The following is a 22277-nucleotide window of genomic DNA, read 5'->3' on the forward strand; positions in this document are numbered from 1 at the left end:
CCAGTATCCCAGTTCCAGAGCCAGTGCTCTTAACCTGTATGTAATACTGCTTCCAATAATGCAACCAATATAGGTGATCAATAACTTTTGAGGGCCAATGACAGTAATGACTCTGAGAAGTGGGAAACAAAGTCCGAGTTGAAGCTCAGCCAAATTGTGCACGATTGCCGGGAGACTCATTCTGCACCTCCCTCTCCTGAAGTGGGCACCATTGTACTGCCTTGCCCTCTCAAAAGGGAGCAGAGTTCTAAGCGTGGTGGAAGCCATAAAAAGAGCTATCAGGAGACAGAGCTGCAGCTCTGTAAAGAAAGCCCTTTTTCAAAAGCATCAGGCTGGAATGCCCTGGAAAGACACCAAGAGCTGGAAATGATGCTCTCCGTGCACACTCTCAGACCCTTCTCTTAGAGGACAGGGTAGAGAAAATAGCCCCAGGGCAAATTTCCACTTCATTCTCCTCATCTCTCTGAGATCCTGCTTCTATGGAACACAGGGGTCAGGCATTCTGAATATCCCAGTGATTGGGGTGAAGGCTAGAGGCAGCTGAGGAGGAAAGAGCAGGCAGAGGCACTACCTAGCAGGGGCTAGAAATGATGGCTTTGTTCATTAGACCACTTGGCTTTTCCTTCCTCAATATCCAGGGTATTTTTATTTTTCTTTCCTTTTTTTTTTTCTTAAAATGTTTTTGATTCAGAAGCTCTTTTAATCTGTTTTTCTGGTCTAACATTGGCATTTGGGAGTAGGAAATAGAGACTAATTACAGTTTTGATTACATCCCATGGTCTATAGAGAGGATCACACTTCTATTGTTTTTTAATATATTGTCTTCTTGGTTTCTGTCTTTCACAGAACAGTTATTTAATAGTTTCAAGCAATTGGATAGCTTTTAATTAGCTTAGTATTCTATACCTCCAAAGTCACTATAACATGGTATGAGAATGTAGTGTGCAAGAAGTCTGATTGCTTTTTTTAACCAAGAATATTTTTCAAACAGACCCTATATATCTTTGTGGAAAACTTTTATATTCTTGAAAAATATTTTATCCTCCATTTTTAAAATTTTTCTTCAAAATTCTGTTAAATCACTCCTAATGAAATGTGGAACAAGACTATTTAAATTATTCTGCTGATCAAATATTTTAACTTATTTATCATTGCTTTCTTTGTCTAACATATTTTGATAATAGGGTACAAAGATTCTGTGTATCAAACTATTTCCTAGAGTCTGAGAATCTCTACTCAGATCTTAGTTTTTCTTTAATCTGCTAAAGAGCTGGTCCAAATCACTTTCGCCAAAATCACTACATATCTCTGAACCTAAGTTTCCCTTATTTATTACATGGAATTGAATAAAACATTTCAAAATTGCCTTCTAACAATGCTCTTCTAGGATAGCGAGGCTTCCATTTACCACCAGGGCCATCTCGCCTTTCTTTCTTCTACAAGATAACCCTTTTAACCAGATTTCATCTGATGAAAGAAGGAAAGGAAAAATAAAATAGACCCTAAAAATCACCATACTGTCCTTGGAAGGAAGTCCTTTGTTCTAACTCGTCAGACACACACACACACACACACACACACACACACACACACACACACACGTTAAATATATGATGCCTGAATGTGAGCTTTTCAATAATCAGTTGTAATGTGCCAATGAGAAAATATCTTTTTGGAGCAGCCAGCAAATATTTGGTGAAGCAATTATTTCCTTTACTTAAGGACAAAAATCAAAAGGCTGCAAGGCGAGGGGATTCCAGCCTCCCCATATCTCCTAAAGAATACTGTTGATGAGGGTAAGCTGTTAAAAGGATTGGATGGAACAATCACAGAGAAATGCCAGCTTCAGCACGAACAAATTTAGAATCTTCAACTTCCATGGCTAGACCGTCACCACAGTGTATCAGTCAGATTTCATTCAAGTAAGTCATTGCCAGGAAAGACCCAGACATCAGGCTAGGAACAGGGCTCGTCAGACACCTGAAAATAAAATACTCCTTCCTGGATTAGATATTGGAAGTAAATAGCATGAATTCATTTCAGCTCATAAGACACGCATTAACTATGGAAACATCCAAGAACACAGGTTAAATGTACGTATCAAGGAACAAGAAAAACAGGAGAGTTTCCTGACCTATGGTATTGAACAATGTAAAAGTTAAGACAATCTCTAAGATCCTTTCAACCCTGAGCTGCTGCCATTAAAAAGACCAAACAAACAAAAAACAAAACCTCTAACAACATGCTAAGCATTACATACTGTATTGGACTCTACCATATTGGACCAGCCACACTAGGAATTCAACTTCGATCTTTGACTTCCTGGCTGTCTGAGATCTCCAGCATGTCAGACCAGTAGCCCTAAGGGTGGTGCTTTGGCTCATCCACGAGCCGCCAATAATTAAAGACTGTGATTTCAACTATGAGGGGGAAATAGGTTTCAGTGCTCTCTCTTTAATTTAGACTTCCATTCCAAGTAGCTCTTCCTGTGCAGCATAAGGTAACCAATCTACGGATCAAGGCAGGGACTGACTGAGATAAACTGAATGATTCCCCTGAGCCCCTGGGGGGGGTGGTGATATGGAAACTAGAGAGGATAAGGCACTGCGCTCGGGAAAAGAGAAGCAAAAGGAGCACTAGGAGAGGAAAACAGCTTCCCCTGGAACTTTCTGTTGGAAAATGAAGGCGGAAAAAAAAAAAAGATGCTGCTTGAGCTTTTACTTACATCAGTCCCCATTCCTGGACTGAAATTTTCTCTCCTCTTCAAATAATAAATCCTATTTGGAACCCCAGTTTGTATTACTTCTCTATAAGACTTCCCGAAACCCATCCATCCCACAAAAAAAAAAAAAATGCTCCATTCTCGGAACTCAAAATGTCTCTCATTCCACTCATCTAGCAATAATGCTCACACTGCCTTGCATCATCTTGCATTCTTGTTTCGTGACATCACAGAACTGGTACACTATTATCTGGCTTCTCATGCACTCATGTCTCGATTCCTAAGTTTGATCTTAACCTTCTTGAAAGTAAAGTCCATAATTGTTTAAGCTTTTTTCTCTAACGCAGTAATTTGCACATGGTAGGTGTTCAATATATGCTAGTAATTCAGGAAGACAAACAAGGAAGGAACGAGTAGGGGAAATGTAACAACATAGAACAAAAATGTCCCACAGTAGCATGAAGGTGGACCTGTTGGACTGGAGAGGGAATAAAATTCCATGCAAAGTAAACCAATAGCACCCGGGAGATACCTAGAAACGTCTGTTGATTTAAAGGAAGGGTGTGAGGAAAGGAAGAATGAATGGAAGAAAAGGGTGATAAGAGGGAAGAAAGTGAGGAGGGGAAAGAAAGATGGAAGGATGGAGAAGAGAAGAATGGAAGAAAGGAAGGATGGCAAGAAAAATGGAGGGAAAAATAGAAGAAAAGGTGGGAGGAGGGGGGTAGAAAAAAGGAAAAAGAAGGGACAGGGGACAAGTCTTACCCTTGTACTTCTGGATCTTCCATTTTTATACTATACCCTTTCTTGTTCCAAAATATCTCTTGGTGTCTTACAGGGCACCCAGCACCTAGTCCCAGGCTTGTTGGTGCACCTGCAGAAAGCCGTGTGTAAACCACGTCCAATGCTGATTCGCTTCACTGGTCAGCACCTGCCATCTCCTGCAGGTTACAGTGCCACCGATCCTGGGAAGTCAGACCCAGGAAAGCTGCATTTCATGGCTCAGGGCTGACAGCTCTGGAGGATGTCTGGGCAGAAGGCTGAGGCACCACTGGCCTGCACCAGGAGTTGCAGAGGGAGGTCTTGTCCTCTTATTTGTGCCACAGTGTCACATGACACACTCAGTCCACTGGTTCCCTGGGCAGCCCATCAGGGAATCAGGGCTCCAAGGCTCCATGGGGTGGGGGCAGGGCAGTGCCTCTGAGGATACTCTTTGGCACACAGCCATGCCTCCCTCACTGCTAACCCCCTGAGGCACTGCCATTGCACCTCCTCCAAGCACCCCCAAGGACCCAGACGCTCAATTCAGACTGTGTCCCAGACAACACGGGAAGGTTGGAGTCTAACTCTCAACAAATGCACAGCTCTTTGTGGTAACCCCCAAAAAAGATCCCAGGCAGCTCTGGACTTCCCAAGACAATCTCCGTCTCTACTGTTCCCTTCTCCCTCTAATAGAAATGCCACAACATTATAAACGTTCATGTACATATTTTTTAAAAAGAAATTTGCCATGGAAAACACATCCATTGAAGAGTCAGTGAAGGAGTTCTTGATGGGGAAAAGGAGATAGTCTATGCCCCAGGGATGTTTGTACACCCCCGAAATTCGAAGCAGACTTGATTATACGAGTAGGTGTGTTTGCCTTTCAGGTGAGAGAGTCCACAGCTCTCAGTAGACTTCTCCAAGAGAACTGTGACCCAAACAAGATTAAAACTATCACCCTATGTAAGGCAGGTTGTTGGGGGCTTATCAATCGGGAAAACAATGCTCGGTTAGTTTGCCAAAGACAACTGAATTTCATGAAAATGCATTTCCTAGAATTAACCTATTTTGCTAAGATGACAACTGAATTTTCTTCCCCTTCCACCTCGCATCTCCGAGGTGAACAGTCTGTGCCTGTCTGTACCCACCAGCCTATATCTGTTGGTGATAGCAGGGGAAGGCCATTTAAACTTGCGACACTTCATTAAGCCCATGCCCACTGCCATCACGGCTCTGAATTAAAGTAAACCAATTCCAAATGAGCAAGCCTAGAAATGCTCTCCCTTCTGCCTGCCCAAATGCACTCCATAGGAATAAAATGAGTGGCTTTAGAGAGGGTAGTTTTAATATACCACATCATTGTCTTGAAAGTTAAAATATCACTGGAAGAATGACCAAGGATATACGTGAAGTATTTAACTAAGCCCTAATACAGCACCGTGAGGACACAAGTGATTCGATTGCTACAGAATAAAATGAAGCCGAGAAAAATCAGGGCGATGCACTTGAGCAAGCCCCGAAACACGAAATAATGGGAAAATCTGCTTTATCACTTTATTTTTAAAAAGCCGTTAGCAGACTCTGCAGCTGTTAATCACTGCTCACATATGGCATGGCTGTCACCTTTATGAATCATGTTTCATCTTGAAAAGATTGTCCTTTATTACCTTTCCTTTTGCACGTTCCTAAGGAGATGTGAAACAAGAAAATAGGAAACGCTCTGAGGTTCTCTGCGCAAGGATCAACATTCACAAATAAAGCAAGCAAGAAAGTATGGTAAAGTTTTAAATATGTCCAATTCTGTGAAGCTGAATATCAGCATCTTCATTTCCAAGCAGAAACAGTGCTGTCTCTTACTAAAAGGAACGTCTACTCTGAGACTTTGCCTTGACTGCACATGAAATCTACGCCCTAGGTAGTGAGTAGCAGAAGTGCTCAGAGAGCTGTTGTTTTAGATGAAGGATTTAAATAAATGGGATTCAAAACAAAAGACATGGTATCACACATCAGTCTGTGATACAACACATCTGAGAAACAAATTTGACAAATGAAGGTAAATATATATTAACTGGGACCGAGGAAGAGACACATATAAAGGAATAAGGAACGTTTACAATCCATATGCATATGATTTGTTCACTTACTTTAAAAACCAGAATGATAGAGTCAACCACTATGAAACTTGTGGCTCAGGAAAATTTGCCTCAATGCCCTCGCTTGACACAATCTGCCACTTTACCGCACTGCAACATTAGCCATACTTCAACAGAGCAAAAAGCAATCACTCTGCATCCAGTCCTAAGACTAATGGCTTTCAGAAGTTCTAAGAATCAGATGCTCTCAGAAACTAGCATCCTAGAAAGAAGCAAATTCTGCTCCTCAGCCAGAAGGACCAGGCAGTCTTCCCATGCAGCACCCAAGGAGCTGCAGGGTACCAGAGTCAGAACGTGGCACAAACTGCAAGGTGCCAGTGTCAGCCTTGTCCGGTGCTCCTCCCCTCCCCTTTCCGAATGGGAGAAAGTGGTCTGGGTCCTACACATAAAAGCCAAGAGCTTGTGAGCAGGCTTTCCCCTCCTCCTTCCCAGGGCTGCTCGTAATCCTGCTTGCTCTCAGCTGTCCGACCTGCCACTGAGTAAGTCACTTACCACGAGGGGCAGGAGGCAGGGCTGCTCCGTCAGTACCCAGTGGTCCGGATGCTGGAGTGCCCGAGAGGAAAACCGGGTGCAGCCTAGGATGCGCACACGGAGGCTGAGGCTCTGCTCGCATCCCGGCAAAGGCAGCATGTCACCCTCCCAAATGAGTGAATTAATAAATGATAACCCCGTGGTCAAATCTGTGGAACTGAGCACATGGAAACCCTGGCTAGTTCCTCAGGCAGGGGACACCGTGAACTCCCGTTCCTAAAGAGGAGCACAATATATGCTTTGAAGCAGAAGTCGGCGACCCAAATCACACCACAGAGCATGACCCCTTGTCCCAGGATGATGTATCTCTTATTTCCCCCTGAGGGGTGGAGGATGGTCAAAGCCAGAAGATTACCATCATCTCTCCCTCCTCCATCCCCCACCAAGTAATCAATCAATAGCTCTCTACCCCCCTGTCCAGCAGTTTTGGAAACCAGGAGGAGTGTGTGATCTCAAGCTATGATTGTGGTATGCGAGCAAAGGGACATCAGGCACATCTGGCACGTGCCCAAGATTATACTAAGAGCTGCTGAACATGAACAATAAATATGTTCTTCAAGCCCATCTCTTTGAAATGACTCAGAATAAGCATTAAGCATGATTTTGATGCTTTCAACTGTTAAATCCCCGTGTCTCTCTCCATGTAGGACACCCGATAACACTGTGACAGCGGACTGTTGTGCTTTTTTGACCCTGTGTAATAACTCCAGCTGATGCTAAATGAATATGACTGATGGTGACTCAAGAGGCTATGGCTGTCACTTTGGCAGACTGGGGTGTAAGGCACCAAGGCTGTCTTGCCTCCTCGCTCTCTCTAATATGTAAAACAGTCTTGCAAGAAAGATCCTTAGATCCTTAGAGATCAGATCAGATACTTTGGTTTCATAAATGGGGAAATGGAACCCAGATCATAAAGTTGTTCTGTTTTTAGAGGCAGAAAGAGACAGAGAGCACATGTGTAGGGGAGAGGGACAGAGAGAAGGAGAGAGAAAGGGGGGGGAGGGAGAGAGGGTGAGGGAGAGGGAGAGAGAGAGGGAGGGGGAGAGGGAGGGGGAGAGAGAGAGAGAGAGAGAGAGAGAGAGAGAGAGAGAATGAATCCCAAGCAGGTTCCATACCCAGCACAGAGCCTGACATGGAACTCAATCCCACAACCCTGGGATCATGATCTCAGCCAAAATCAAGAGTCGGACCCTCAACCAAAGGAACCACCCAGGCACCCTGGGACCCAGATCATAAACCATTCATCTAGAAACTCACAATCATTCACCCATGAACACCTACTGGGTATAAGAGCTTCATAATGCATGGCAAGAAAATTCTATCATTTAGATATCTTGTCTATAGTCCATATTTCAGAGAAATATTTCCTTGGATTTTTTTTAAGTCTATGTATGTTTCCTGTCTAGAGATGGCCAAACAGAAATATGTTCCAAGTGCAGGAACTGGCAAACTTGTTCTACAAAGAGCGAGATAGAAAGCTGTGTGGGCTATACTCTATGTCACAACTACCCAGTTTTGGCATTGTAGTATGAAAGTAACTACAGGCAATAACAGGTATGACGTGCTCCAATAAAACTTTATTTACAAAAAAAGTCCGCACACTGGATTTGACCCACAGGCTACATTTTGCTGATACCTGCCCTTAGTGGATCTCATTTGACAATGGGCTGAAGATCTCAAGTTTGCCTTAATCAGGTCTTGTTTAATCTCAAACCTCCCTTAGATTCATAGAAGTTTAAAAGTATTTATAAAGGAAAAATCACATAACAATTTGTTTAGAGAATGAACTTTGGGTTGCGGCAAGATGGCGGCTTAGGAGGACGCTGGGCTCACCGCACGTCCTGCTGATCACTTAGATTCCATCTACACCTGCCTAAATAACCTAGAAAACCGCCAGAGGATTAGCAGAACAGAGTCGCCGGAGCCAAACGCAGACGAGAGGCCCACGGAAGAGGGGCCCCTCCTGAAGTGGATCACCTAAGGAGAAGCGATCTAAGCCTGCCCCTCCTGCCCCTGTGCACCTTGCCTACCCACCCCAGCTAATACGCCAGATCCCCAGCATCACAAGCCTGGCAGGGTGCAAGTAGCCCAGACGAGCCACACCACCCCACAGTGAATCCCACCCCTAGGAGAGGGGAAGAGAAGGCACACACCAGTCTGACTGTGGCCCCAGCGGTGGGCTGGGGGCAAACATCAGGTCTGACTGCGGCCCCGCCCACCAACTCCAGTTATACACCACAGCACAGGGGAAGTGCCCTGCAGGTCCTCACCACGCCAGGGACTATCCAAAATGACCAAGCGGAAGAACTCCCCTCAGAAGAATCTCCAGGAAATAACAACAGCTAATGAGCTGATCAAAAAGGATTTAAATAATATAACAGAAAGTGAATTTAGAATAATAGTCATAAAATTAATCACTGGGCTTGAGAATGAACTTTGTAACCAGCTATTATAATTACCCATAAAACACCGGAGAAGAATGGGAATCACAAATAGAACTGCTCTTGCTCATCCAAACAAACAGGGAAAGAAGTTTTCATCTAAGTAACCAAGCACTGAGCCTCCCTAATCGGATGATGTCTCTTTTTCCCAGCTTAGGAAAGATGATGTTCCTAGGATTATCAGGCAGATCCCCAGATTCCCATCATTCTGTCCCTATAGACAATAACTCCCATCTATTCCTGCTGGATGCAAGTCTAAGCAGGGCTGCTTATCTTGGTTGGAAAGGCAGACACAGGGCAAACTCAAAGGGTCAGTAAGCAGGTATGGTCTTCCCTGAGCCCATTCCCTGGACAGGGTGGGTGGGTGGGTGAGGAACAGGGGGCGAGGATCCTTCCCTCTTTGTGTCTGCTTTGGAGAAAGGAGATCTCAAAAGCGGCCCCAGCAATCTACAAAACCAACAGGGTTGCTCACCTGAGCCCACTGAGTCAGAATTTGAGAATTTGGGGGCAAGAAGCTCACAACTTAAAAACAGCATGCAAAACTTGGCTGAAAGGGTTCCCAGGAGATGGCCCCTCATGGGGCATACCACACAGACTCCCGTTTGATGTGAATAAAAAGATGTGACCTGCAGGTACACTCATTTATGCCTTAGACCATCCTCCAAATGCTGCTTTCCAGAAAGAGAATTCCTTCACAAAGTTATAATTACCTAGCAGAATGTGCTCTGTACACAGAAATGTGGTATAAAGGACTCCATGCTGCGTCTGGTCAACTCACAGAAATGCCTCATGTCAAATTTCAGCTTTTAAGGAAGATGACAAATGATCACCTAGCATCACATTTTTTTATTTGTTTATTGTGGCTGTGGGATGTGCCTCTGTGACACCAAACATCTGGATAAACATTTTTAAAGTTTCTCTGTGAACCAGTGATCCAGATGTTTGCTGTCAAAAAGACATAACAGTCAAAGGACCAGAAGACATCCTCTTTCCAATTTCTCATCCAAGGATCTGCTACATCTAAATCACTGCCCTAACTCTGCTGCAGAATCTCCCTTAGAGTTCATTGGTTTCTGTGAAAAATAAAAGAATATTTGAATTCACTGATCAGTTGAGAACCACACTGAGTTACGTCAGCTCTGATTTGGTTGATTTTACTCAGTAAAACTTAACGATGCCATAAAGCATTAAGAGTCAACCAGGGCATCCAAGTCTGAACAACCATGGACGATTAAACACCAAAGGAAAGTATCTACTAGGACTCCTCTTTCCCGTTAGGTAATGAATAAAAATGATGGAATCAGTCATTATCCCATAATTAAACACAACTCAGCCGCCAACATTACACAGAAAAGCCACAGCACTGGAATCTAATCGATCATCTCTTCCTCCCACTGTGAGGAGTTAGCAGGAGTGAGCCCTCAGCTTGCTTCCTTGGACTTCTCTTTTGGTGGCATGTGCCCTGAGGAACCCTGAAGGCAGTACATGCCACAAACATTCACAGACCGTATCTTTCTAAATGCCCTTGGCTGGGATAGAGATCCTTCGAGGAATTATAAAGCCACCACATCTCAGTTTGTTCTGGGATAGATAGTTTAACTGTTGGCTTTTCCTTATCATAAATGCGCATACACATACATACTTACACACATAAAAATGTAAGAACGCAATTCCAAAGCAGATCAGCCTTTTCTTTAGGAAGTTGCCATCACTAGAAATACAGGCTAAGGCTTAAGAGAGGCTCCCATATTTAAAAAAATACAAGTATAGGAGGAGATGTGACGAGTCTCATCTTTTCTGGCTGCAAAAGTCATCAAAACAAATTAGGGTTGAGAATCTAAGAAAAATGGCACTATTTGCACCATGGTCTAGTGCAGCTGTTCTAAGAAGGTGAACTCCTTTAATTTCCAATACAGTACATGTGGATAGATTTAACCTAAACAAAAGCTCTTTGGGGATCTTTAATAATTTTTGAGGGTATAAAGGAGCCCTGAGACCAAAAAGTCTAAGAACCTCTGGTTTAGTGGAAAGAATAGATATTTTAAAGTAAAATGATTTTCAAGTTTGTTTTGTGCCCTCTCCCATTGGCTGTGTAACCTTAGCCAAGTTACTCAGCTTCTCTGGTCTTCTATACTCTATACATCAGACTAGCCACCCTTATAATTATCTGCTCAAACAAGTTTCCCTGCTGAAACATAATATCCAGAAAGTCAGGATTATGTCTGTAGGTTCACCCCATATCTCAGAGCCTAGCATGATACATGATGGGGTCTCAATACATAATTATGACTTGATTGGCTGGACAGTTATGAGGATTAAATAGGACAATATGCATAAAGTGCCCGCTGAGGTACCTGACACATGGCAAATGTCATAGTTGCTCAGTAAATGTCAGATCCCTTTCTTCACCACTAACGCTGTTCTCGGTTTTACCACACAAGATAGAAAGTTCACAGTTTGTCTAAATAAAGGGAATATTTAAGACTTGGTTCTCAAAGTGTGGTCCCCAAACCAGCAGCATCAACATCACCTGGGAAATTGTCAGAGATACAAATTAATTGGCTCTAACACTAGACCCACTGAATTGGAACCTGGTGGGGGCCAGAAGACATCTATCTGTGTTGTAACAAGTTTTCCAGGAGATTCTGATTTGTCCTCAAGTGTGAGAAACTTGGCTTTAAGACCTGCATTGGGTCTCTTTGAAAAGAGTATTTTATGCTAGCAACATTTTGGACTTTGATAGCAGAGAACCCCCAATATGTTGTCTATTGCTTGCAGTCTAGAATCTTATTTGAACAAAGGTGGAAGATACATAAAGTCAAATACAATAAATGTCTGTTGCTGGACCTTGCAGGGCACAGTGATTGATTTTGTATTCTAGCTGTGTATCTGGGGGCCAGTGCTAAACATACTTTGCATCAGAAATAAAGCTGGAACCAGCAGGAACAGAGAAGTTTTATCTTAGAGAAACCCCAGCATACCCCTTGAGTCATCTTTGTGTCTAGGCATAAAATTCGTGGGTAGAAACAGAGAAGAGGGAAGGGAGAAAGGTAAGTGGTTACGTCAGTAGCTGTGGAAAACACACATTTTATTGCCGATTTCTATCATACTTTCATAAACACACTCCTATTTTTCACAACCCCTTTGCAATACAGCAAACCACTACCATTAGGGTCATTACTCACAAGCTCCCAAGTTTGAGGGGTGCCACCAGCCAATACTAGTTACAGTTTGAGCAATTTCCATGTGCCTGAAATCTGATGGGCAGTTGGGATGCCACAGATGTGCACTATATCTTTCAAGGCTCACAGCTATCCTCGGGCATAGGCACTATCATTACTCATTTTACATCTGTGGAAATTGAACTTCAAGAGATTAAGCAGAGCTGGGATTCAAACCCAGGAATCCCTGGCGAAAAATTCATGCTTTTCACTAATAACTCTACCTACCTATATACAGCACAGAGTATAGCCTTGTAAATATAATGGAGCACATTTTAGGTAGGGGCTATGATTCAATGAGTGAAATAAAACTCATACACAGTCAAAATAATCTTCAAAATAAATCCCATAAGTTGTTCAAGTGCAACATATATTGTATTACATAGACAATGTCGATAGTAGATCTGTAAAACCTCAAATGTTAATTTAGATTACACAATACAGAACGATCAAAATATAGTAAGAGTATTTTTTTCTAATTTTTTTTAGTGTTTATTTTTGAAGGAGACAGAGACAGAGTGCAAGGAAGGGGGCAGAGAGAGAGGGAGACACAGAATCCGAAGCAGGCAGGCTCCAGGCTCTGAGCAGTCAGCACAGAGGCCGATGCAGGGTTCGAACTCACGAGCTGTGAGATCATGACCTGAGCTGAAGTCAGACACTTAACTGACTTAACTGGCGCACCCAGGCGCCCCAAGAGTATTTTTAATAAATGAGAGACGCTGTAGGGTTGATTTTGAGCAAGTTCAATGTGCAGTGTAACCACCCACAAACTTGGCCTAGATTCAGGATACATGCTAAGGGGGTGGGCACACACACAGGGTGACGGAGAGAGTTATCCGTGTACCAGAAGGTTCTAGGCACTCTGGAGTTATCATAAGATGTGCACTACACAGCTACTACCCTGAAAAGCTTGTAATACGCCAGGGGAGTGGGTGCAGCCAGGCCATGAGGACATGTGAAGAAGAGGATGTGAGCCTTCTTGAGAGAAGCAGCTGTGGAAGGATAGGTAAGAAACAAAGATCATACGAAACACGAATTTGAAAAAAACACCCAGCTTTGGAATTGGAGTGGGAGCCCCCTAGATTTCAGTCCCCCTCTGTTGCTAGTGCTTTGGGATTGACTCAATTATTTATAAAATGTGACTAATAATATCTAACCCACAGAATACTCATTTGTAGTGATTATATACGTGTTTATGCTTACACAGTGAAATAATTTTACTTTTTATACAAGATAAATGTGTACTATCTGAAATAAATTAAAATCACTTTGGAAAAAGTACTGTATTCTCCTTTAAATCTTCTCTGGGAAGAACAGAGAGGAAGAATGGGAGACTAAGAAAAACTAACACTTAGTACATACCTGTGATGCAGGTCCTCTGCTACTTTATATAGCTTTATCCCCAAGGAAATAAGGCTCAAAGACATTGAGTAATTTTCCCAAAGCCAAATAGCTATTGAGTGGCAAAGCCAGAATTTGAACCAAGTCTGCTTACCTTCAAAGCTTAAGCCCATATCATAACAAAACTCAGCAAATATTTGTCTTTACCAAATTGCATTGCAACCTAGTGATTTCTTGGCACATTCCTAAATAAGAGTGAGGAAGAAGGAAATAACATCGCTCACGTAGTCAACCAAAATTTTTTGAGTAACGGCTAGATGGCTGGTGCTGTTCGTGGTTCAGCCATGAACAAGACAGGGGCGGGGGTGCTGCTCTCTCCTGAAGCACGAAGTGGGGAGGAAGGATGAGTATAGCATGGGCCAGGACAAAGGATGCAGAAACTTCTGTCTTGCTCTAACTCAACCTCCATACAGCTTATGTGAGTGATTTCACCTTGCTGGGCCTCTGTTTCCTCATCCAAAACAATGGAAGGGGGTGAGCCTAATTTTATAGGATTGTCTAGTTCTTACATTCTTTGATTCCATAAGAAGCATTTCCTTTCGTGTCTCTATAAAATTCAATCAGGCCATGCGCTGTAATTTAATATTATTAGCTGCTCACTCTGCTCTGCCTGCACCAAACCAACGATTTCTACCATTTTCCTCTTATCAGGACTTTCCTCCCAATATGATTCACAGTCAGTGAAGTCACAGAATTCCGACCATGGACTCTAGAAGCTTAGAGATCTACCTAGCAGATAAGATTAACACACATGGCCCAAAGTGCCCATCCCTGGTTTCATATCAACAAGATCTCACATATAAACCTCCTTGACTTTTCCATTTTGTCACTGAAATTTTTGTCTCTCAGTTACTTGTTAAAATAACTGTACAAAATATAACAAAGACATCAATCAGGTTCCCTGGGCCCCCAGGGTCTCCAAATAACTTAAAAGCTTTTCTGTCGCTTTAAGGATAATGATAAAACATTTCTTTTAACCATTCTCCTTCCGGTATAATTTTTCTTTTTTATTGATATTTATATTGAATACATCTTTTAATATTTTAAAAATAGAATCCTTATTCAGATTGTTCCAGACCCACATTTAGTGGCCAGTTTCTTGTTGTTGCTGTCATTCTTCTACCGTTTCCTTTAAAAATCATTTTGCTGTTTCAATGGATTAAGTCTACTATATAGTCATTTATCTTATGACATAGATGCGGTTAAAATCCACAGGGCAGCGGTGTGAGCTGACTGGATTTAAGAACCTCTGTTAAACATACACACAAACCTAAGCTCACACTGAGGGAGATCGCCCCCACACCCCAACCCTGATCCTTCCTCTCACTCAGAATCACCCTCCAGACCATGTGTCTTGATATATAGGGAGAAGAAAAAACACCTGAGTGTAAAGGACTTGAGGGACCATTCCCCAGTTTCTCTGAGACAAAGCAAATGACTCTCTTATCTCTTAACCCACATCATTTGTTCATCATCTCTCTCCTTACACTTACCTCCACAGGTTTTAATGCCTGTTCTCACGCACCTGTCTACCCCTCAAGCCTGCACTTCCAAAAATGTGAACATCACACTTATTTCCAGTGCCTAACACAGGTTTTGGCATAAAGGATGTGGTCAATTATTATTCAACAGATGGATAAATGAGACCCTTCTGCTGAGGGGGTGGGGGTGTGGAAACAGAAGGAAGCTCAGATGGAAAGGAAAGGATGAAGTTTTGGGAGAACTCTTAAGAGAAGGGACGCAGGAACTGTCATCTGCCTGCTGGCTAAAATACTGGACCGTTTTAAACATTCCAACATTCACCAACCACCACTAGTCCCATTTGCAGACGCTAACACTCATGCAGGTGCACTCTGTCTGAAGCTTGAAAACTATAAGCCCCAAATTTAAACGAAGTTTTTCTGAACCCAGAGTTCTTCCACTGGCAAAAGGTCCTGGTGTCAGGAAACAGAGGGCAGTCAGACTCCAGACAGCCTGAATCCAAAGAGCTGGCGTGCTGTCCAGCCACTGGGCAACCCAAGCAGGCACTGGAAGTGCCCTACTGGATTCTGAAGGCAAAATCCTTTGTCTTCTCCCTGAAGTGATGCAATGTGGACTGGAGAGTCAGAGGCACGGGGAAAACCAGTATTTCATACCTGAGCACATCTTTGAGGTTCAGTCAAACCCCATCCCCAAGCCTAGAAGTCGGGTTCATGGTCCCAGGAGGTAGGCTCTGCCGGTGCTCCGGCGCCCTCTAGCGTCCATCCACTCTAATGCCAACTCTCTCCCGCCCTTCCCCCTTGCCTCAACAGCTACTGGGGGCTGCCTTCACCTTGGACCCCTGCTAGCATAATTTTGTTCCTCCTCTCCCTCAAAGCTCAATGAACTGACCTGCAGAGGTTTGGAATCTTTTGGGTAAGGAAGGTCTTTTAGTCAATACACCTTAAACCTGAGAAGGTTTCTAGGCTTAACCAGAAATACTGTATTTTTCCCTTGATGTTTCCAAGGAGAAATGTTTCTAGTTCTCTAAGTAATAAGAAGTACAAAGTTAGAAATATTATGTTGAGCCAATGATAGAAAAACATTTTAGAATGTGTTCTTTTTGAATGGACCTTTAATTTAAAACAGGAAAAAAAGATTCCCCTGTGAGTTCCTGGAACTATAAACACTCATAAAATCTCTTTGTTTACTTTATTGATTCAGTTATGACATTTAAAGTAGAAAACCTAAGACTGTGCATGAACAATTCTTCACAAAACATGTACATTAACAGAGATGGCTGCAGACAATGATTTTGTACAAATTTAATCACATCTATTGGGTAAATATTGCACTGACTCCAATAGAGAGCAAAGTAGTAAGTCCCAAGCTTGCTCTTCCAAATACTGCAATGGAGGTGGGAGCCCCCCACCCCACCATCCCCAACTCAGTAAAGATTTTCAGTGCACATGGCACCAGACACTGGCGCCACTACAGTCATTATCTCCAGGGAACTCAAGTCTATATAGAGAGAAAGGAATAATCAGGAGGGTTGTTGAGTCCCCTGACCTTGAACAAGCTCTCCAAGGTTTAGTTTCCACATCTGTCAAATTAAACAGCTAGTCAACAGATTATCCCCAAGCTCTCTTCCAGTTCGAGAGTCATAGATTCAAAGAGAAACAGTTGTTGTCCAAGTTGAGAAATAAACCCACCACAGGCCAACCCTCAGTTGGTTCCCTCACCCCTCGGAGTGTACAAAGTCATAGGACTGGAATGAACCTTCCCAAATAAGCCTTCCTTACCACTTTCTTCAACTTTCCAACACTTGCCTTCAGGCCTTCAATATTTACTGATCTAAAAGCTAGTGGTTCTCAAGAGACTTTCCAAAAAATACAACAGCCAAAGAAAGAACTTTTTGGGATTTGCCAGCTTAGAAAAAACATATACTATATATCATATATATTTAGTAATTCATAGACTAAACAGAAAGCTCCCACGTAAATGAGATTTCTAGTACAGAAAAGACTAAAAGTATATGTAGGCACTATGACGTTTTTATACTGCAGCCACAAGTGTTAGTAGATATCCCCTGACTGAACTGAGTGCTGAGGCCTGACTACATACTGTCTACTTCCGATATCATGCAGAAGACAGCACATCATGCCTGATCCATTGATTGAGCTTGATTTCAGACTTACCACCAACCTCCACATGAACACCTCATCCAAAAAATGGATTTGTAACTCCAACCCACTTATTTTCATAACACGCTTCCCTCAAAAGAAAAACCATTATAGAATTTTTAGGACATCCTAAAAAAAACTTAAAGTCCTGTAATCTGTTATTTACTATCTACGTGCAGTCAGGAGAAAGGCAGATTCAAATGCAACTCTATTATTATATGCTGGAAGGTCAGTGCTAATGCACTATAGGATAGTGCTGAACCACGTGACATTTTTATTTTAAATGCATTTTAAATTTCCTGTCTTGATATTTTGTGACTCCGGTGTACTGACTACCGTTGCCAAGGCAATATGACTTTGGGTGACCGTATGGATCCAAAGGGGTTTTTGTTTTGTTTTAAAATATTAACAAGACAAAAACGGAAAGATCAAATACAGAGAACAAATTTAGCCTTTTTCTTCTTCAAAATGCATGAAATACAGATCTTCTGGCCATATCTCTGATTAAAAATACAAAGACTCATGAAGTGACTTTCCCAATTAGTGTAGAGCCTTTTTCCCAATCTAGCAGGTTGAGGCCATCAAAGCAGTCTTCTCACTCTTTGTTCTGGATTCAGATCCCCATGAAAGTGTGGGGCATTAATGACACACACATTGACTACTCACGTCCAACATGTTTACTTCCAAATGGAAAAGTCCTTTATGTGAATAAAAGTGGCCATAATGATCCAGAGTGTTATACTTCAGAAAAAAAGGCTTGGTGCAAACCATATGAAAACATTCAGTTGGATACCAAAAGATTCAAACACAGGTGAGAACAAAGATTCCACTATTAACCCACTTTTTCTTCTGTGGTTATTTTTTATAGTCAGCATAATCTTAAGGTTTTCAGTCATGGTGGACTCAAATCATCTGGTGATAGCAAGAATCAAGCTCATATGTATATATATTTTGGAATACTACATAAATCTTCTCTGGAAACAGATAACACCTTTGCTTTCTACTAAATGGAATGAGGTATGTTTTAATCAGAAATCCACATACAGATCAAGAAACACTTTAATACGAGATACCTTTTAATTAAAACCTCTAAAAGCAGGATTCCCCTAAAAAAATCAATCATTCAAGCAAAATGCCATGTTGCTACCAAAGACCTAGAGATAAACTGGAAGTCTTTTAAGTACAATTAAAATACAATGCACAAACCTCAGAGCTACTATTTTTAAAGAAATACTTAGAAGCTCTAGTAAAGTGGTTGTCTCATGCTGGGAAACTCACTAGACCCCATCTGGGCCGGTTTCCAATAAATTCCACTGGAAGTGTGTCTGGAAAATTAAAAATGAGGCTGATCACTCACAGGAAAGGTATAGATTTGATGGCCATGAGAGTTCTCACATAGTATTACATGAGTAGACCTTTGATTACATTATAGGCAAGTTCTTCTCACCCAACCATTCAAAACTGTCTAGGATTCAACATCCGCTCCTGCTATGGACTGATACTTCCTTTTATGTAATGCTCAGGGGAAATCACCTAGTTTTGATGTGATTTGAGTTTGATCTTGTGAAGCTGTCAGAATCTTTCCATCAGAGATAAACGAGGAGATTCTGGCCTTCATTAGTATGCACATTAACACAGGTGTCCTATCTGTATTTGCCAACCCTCCTATTTTTATCCACTTCCCTACATGTGAATACCTTTGACCTACTCTGAGCTCAGCCCCCTGATCTGCTAGAGCAACTCTGCCAGTCTTTCTTTAAAATAGACAGGCCAATAAAACTAATTTAACCTGGGAATGGCAGCTTAGTAAGGGAAATGAAAACATCAGAAGTTATCTAATCACAGCAATAGCCGTCCTGAGCTGGGTCTTATCTGCTGAGTAATAAAAAAGAAACGGGACCTTCCTAAACTTGAAGGGCATCAAATAAAAGAAGTAAAATTCTTGCTGGCCTTTGGCTCTTGGGGGGATGTGCTATGCAGTTTAACCAGTGTATACTAACTACAAAACATTGCCATGGATTCGAAACACCTGTGCTCCAGGACAGTTGATTTTTCGGGGGGGAAGGGTTGTTCTGACCTAAAGCCAAAAAAAAAAAAAAATCTACAAACACCTTTGAGAATAGGGATTAAGAGGGCAGTCGAAGGAAGGAATAGAGAGAAAAGGATATTTCATTCGAACTTAAGACAGTTCAGTCTCAGTTCAAGAACACTTTAAACACCTTGGACAGCCAAAAAATGCTGTTTAGGAAAACGAAAACCACGTGAGCCGAGAACAATCAAGAGCAGTGCTTCAAAAATCCCTGGCAAAGCAACAAAAAGAAACAAGAGGACGAGAGGTTGGTTTTGCATAGTTTTGAGCACAGGTGCAATGGAACAGATGTATCTCTTCCCAAAAGGCACCGAAATCCTGTAGCATCAAGTGGGTCAGTGTGTGGGGGGCGGGAGTTCTCTCCAGATATTTCTCTCGCAAAGTTTCCCTGGACACTTATTCCTCCCTACTCCCTCACCCTCACTACTCTGCTCACCTTTCTTTCCTCCACCTCCTGAACCCCCACGGCATGCATTTCCTAAACTCGTGCACCACGGATCATCGCTGCAGTCTGCGATGTCTCCTGGAGCCTGGCAAGTTCTGGGACTGGAAGCCAGTCTTGCAACGACGTCGGGGTGGGGGGGGGGGGGGGGCGGTCGGATCTGGAGAGCTGGATGGGACCTGGAGCCTTAAAGCCGAGCCTCTTTCCTCAAAAGGAAGGAGGAGTGCATCTTCCTAAGAGTATTTCTCGGTGTTCAGCCAGCTCCCCACTGCATGGTCATCAACACTCACTTGACTTGGCGTGGACCGCCCCCGAATTGTCTCCCTGGATTCCGCCCTAACAATTCACGAGCTTCTGTGATACACAAGGGGTCCCAATCCCTTTGGTCGGCCGTGGCTAGCGCTTCGGTAGTCCCTCCGGTCCCACCCCTGGCCTCCTCCCCCTACTACCACCTCCCCCCCCCCCCCACTTTATCTAACATTAGAAGGAGCGTGGAGGGACTTGGCTGAATCGAGGGACTTGCAAGCCTACTGATTAGTTTTTAGCTGGAGAGCCTTGACCACAATTACATATTATTGGGACCTACTGGGGGGGGGGGGGGAGTTGAGAGGCTAAATCCAACAGCAGCTAGGTCAAGCCACTGGCCACCGATACAGTTTCCCACAGCTGTCTCACAGTCAAAGGGGAAGCTGCAACTTCAGCCAGGACTCTGCTCCCGGCCCTCTCCCCGATTTCTAAAACAGCCATGTCCTCCCCACTCCAGGACTTCCAGGACCCGCTCCCCAGCGGGTGCGCTGCGATCCCCTCCGTAGGGTTGCTCCCGACCCCGCGCGCCCCACCCCACCCGGCGAGCGGAGGGGAGATGCAAGGGATGAAAGTTCCCTTGGATGGAAGACGGCTTGTAGCTGCGTCTTGAAACAACAACAACGATGATAAACAAGCCACTCTGAGCGAAACCCGGGGCGTCTCAAAAGTTGGTCTTGCTACGCAGCAGCCCCGAAGGACTTTGCCTTCCTAGCGCCCCAAGAACACAGGAATGACAGAGTTGGTGTCTACTTACCTGGAGGTGTCAACCTCGAAGAGTAAGAAGAGAATCGAGTCCGGGACAAGGTGTGTCCCACCCCTAGGACGCAGACAGAATCCGGCTTTGGAGTGGAGGTGGTTGGTGGTGTAGTTGGTGGTGGTGTGAGGGGAGTCGGACGCTCTCCCTCCTCGTCCCCTGAGGCCAGTTTAGCAACAGCGGACGGAAAAGATGCAGAGAGGGGAGTTTGGTCTCTCCGGAAACCCCGACTCCATCCTTGGAGATGGGGGCTGGGGAATGGGTGGGAATGTTGGGGGTGGAGGCTGAGCTCCCAGTTAACTCAGAGAGTCGAGGGGAAGGTACGGGGGGAAGCGGGAGGGAACCGAGAGGAGACGGGAGGAAGGGAGGGAGGAAGAGACGGGGACGGGAGGGTGGCTGGGAGATAGATGGCAGCTTCTCAGAGAGATTTCCACCTTCTGACGAAACCCATGCTCCCGGCAACCGGCGAGATACTAGTTGGGAAACCTCGACGCGAGCGCCCCCTGGGGGGTTCCGGCGGAGGCGATCCCTTGGCGGGGGAACGCGAGTCCGCGGCCCCGCCCAGCGCTGGCCCTGGGCGGGGGGCGCGCCGCACCGGCCCGCCGCGCCCAAGGTCCCGCTGCCCGCTGGGCTCTGTCGCTCACGCCCGACTCCTGGGGACCATAATTGAGTTCTCCCAAGGGATCAGACCTCATCTCCATTGCAGAGTAAAGCGCTAATATCTGGGAGAGGGTGGGAGTGATAGTTCTTTTTGCACACATTCAAGGAAACTTCTTGGATGGATGCTCAACCGCCACCAGAGATGAAGAGATTGCTCACCTCTGTATCTTCAGGGGCTCACAAAAGTGCCCGGCATATGGTAGGAGGGTAATATTTATTTTTTAGTAAATGAATGCATGAATAATTGACTGGAGGAGACTTTTCTTCATCACATGTCTTCCTGAATACATCCATCTCACAAATAAGTATAAGATACAGAAATACTTAGACAGTACTGTATTTAAAAATAGATATAAACATGCTGTCTTATGTAAGGGGTAACCACTGCCACATGTTAGGAAGCACTTGAGGAAGCCAGTATGGCTTTCCTGTTCCAAAACTTATTCAAAGTCAAATTCAGATGAATGAGCAATGGAAGCACACACTGTGCATGGTATCTGTTTCTGCAACAGCAGATAAACCAGACAACTATTCTGTCAGCATATTGCCATGCCATATCTCTCAAGTATTGTCAGAATCACAAATTGGACTTCAGAATGCAATCCAGGGTCAGAAGATGCTGTCTCTGACATTGGGATGACACAAAGGATGTTACAATAGAATATGGACAGGAATACGGGGAGATAGGAGTGGAAGACCCCTCTTCATGTAAAGAGGTTATCAGCCAGGAACTTTTCACCAACTCCTGAGTTCTCGATTTCAAAGAGCAGTGAAGGCAAAATAATACAATAAGGAGCAGGTGCCCCACTAATGGTTCTATAGAGGCAATTAGGAAGGTCTTTGAGAGGCAGGGGAAGAACCTTCAGAAAGATGATAATAATAATAATGATAATAATAATACAATAATAAATTTCTTCCTTCAGCTTGCCTCTCAAGACCTTCTGAACTGGGATAACACTAAACCTTGACCCCAGGATCTTAGGGAGCTTGCCTGTACACTGAAGCTCCTTTGATTGACTTTGATTTGAAAAACTTGGGTCATGTGGCTACACGTCAGCCCATCGATATGCCCTGGGATATGGGATTGCATTGAAGCACCAGGCCTTCCACAGCATCTGGGAGCATTCAGTGTGCTCTGTAGCACTCCCAGAGCCAGA

At 43.7% G+C, this 22277-nt stretch overlaps 1 protein-coding gene across 1 annotated transcript in view; it reads right to left on the reverse strand.

Moving 5' to 3' along the window:
• The window catches only part of CPNE4 (copine 4), a 496584-nt gene extending 475724 nt beyond the window's left edge, over positions 1-20860 (reverse strand). Inside the window, exon 1 of the mRNA XM_047876436.1 lies at positions 20461-20860. The gene's annotated coding sequence lies outside the window, so the exon portion shown is untranslated. The remainder of the gene's footprint in view (positions 1-20460) is intronic.
• Positions 20861-22277: the final 1417 nt, after the last annotated feature.

Source organism: Prionailurus viverrinus, chromosome C2 (genome assembly GCF_022837055.1).
Source record: "Prionailurus viverrinus isolate Anna chromosome C2, UM_Priviv_1.0, whole genome shotgun sequence".
NCBI classification, from domain to species: Eukaryota; Metazoa; Chordata; class Mammalia; order Carnivora; family Felidae; genus Prionailurus; species Prionailurus viverrinus.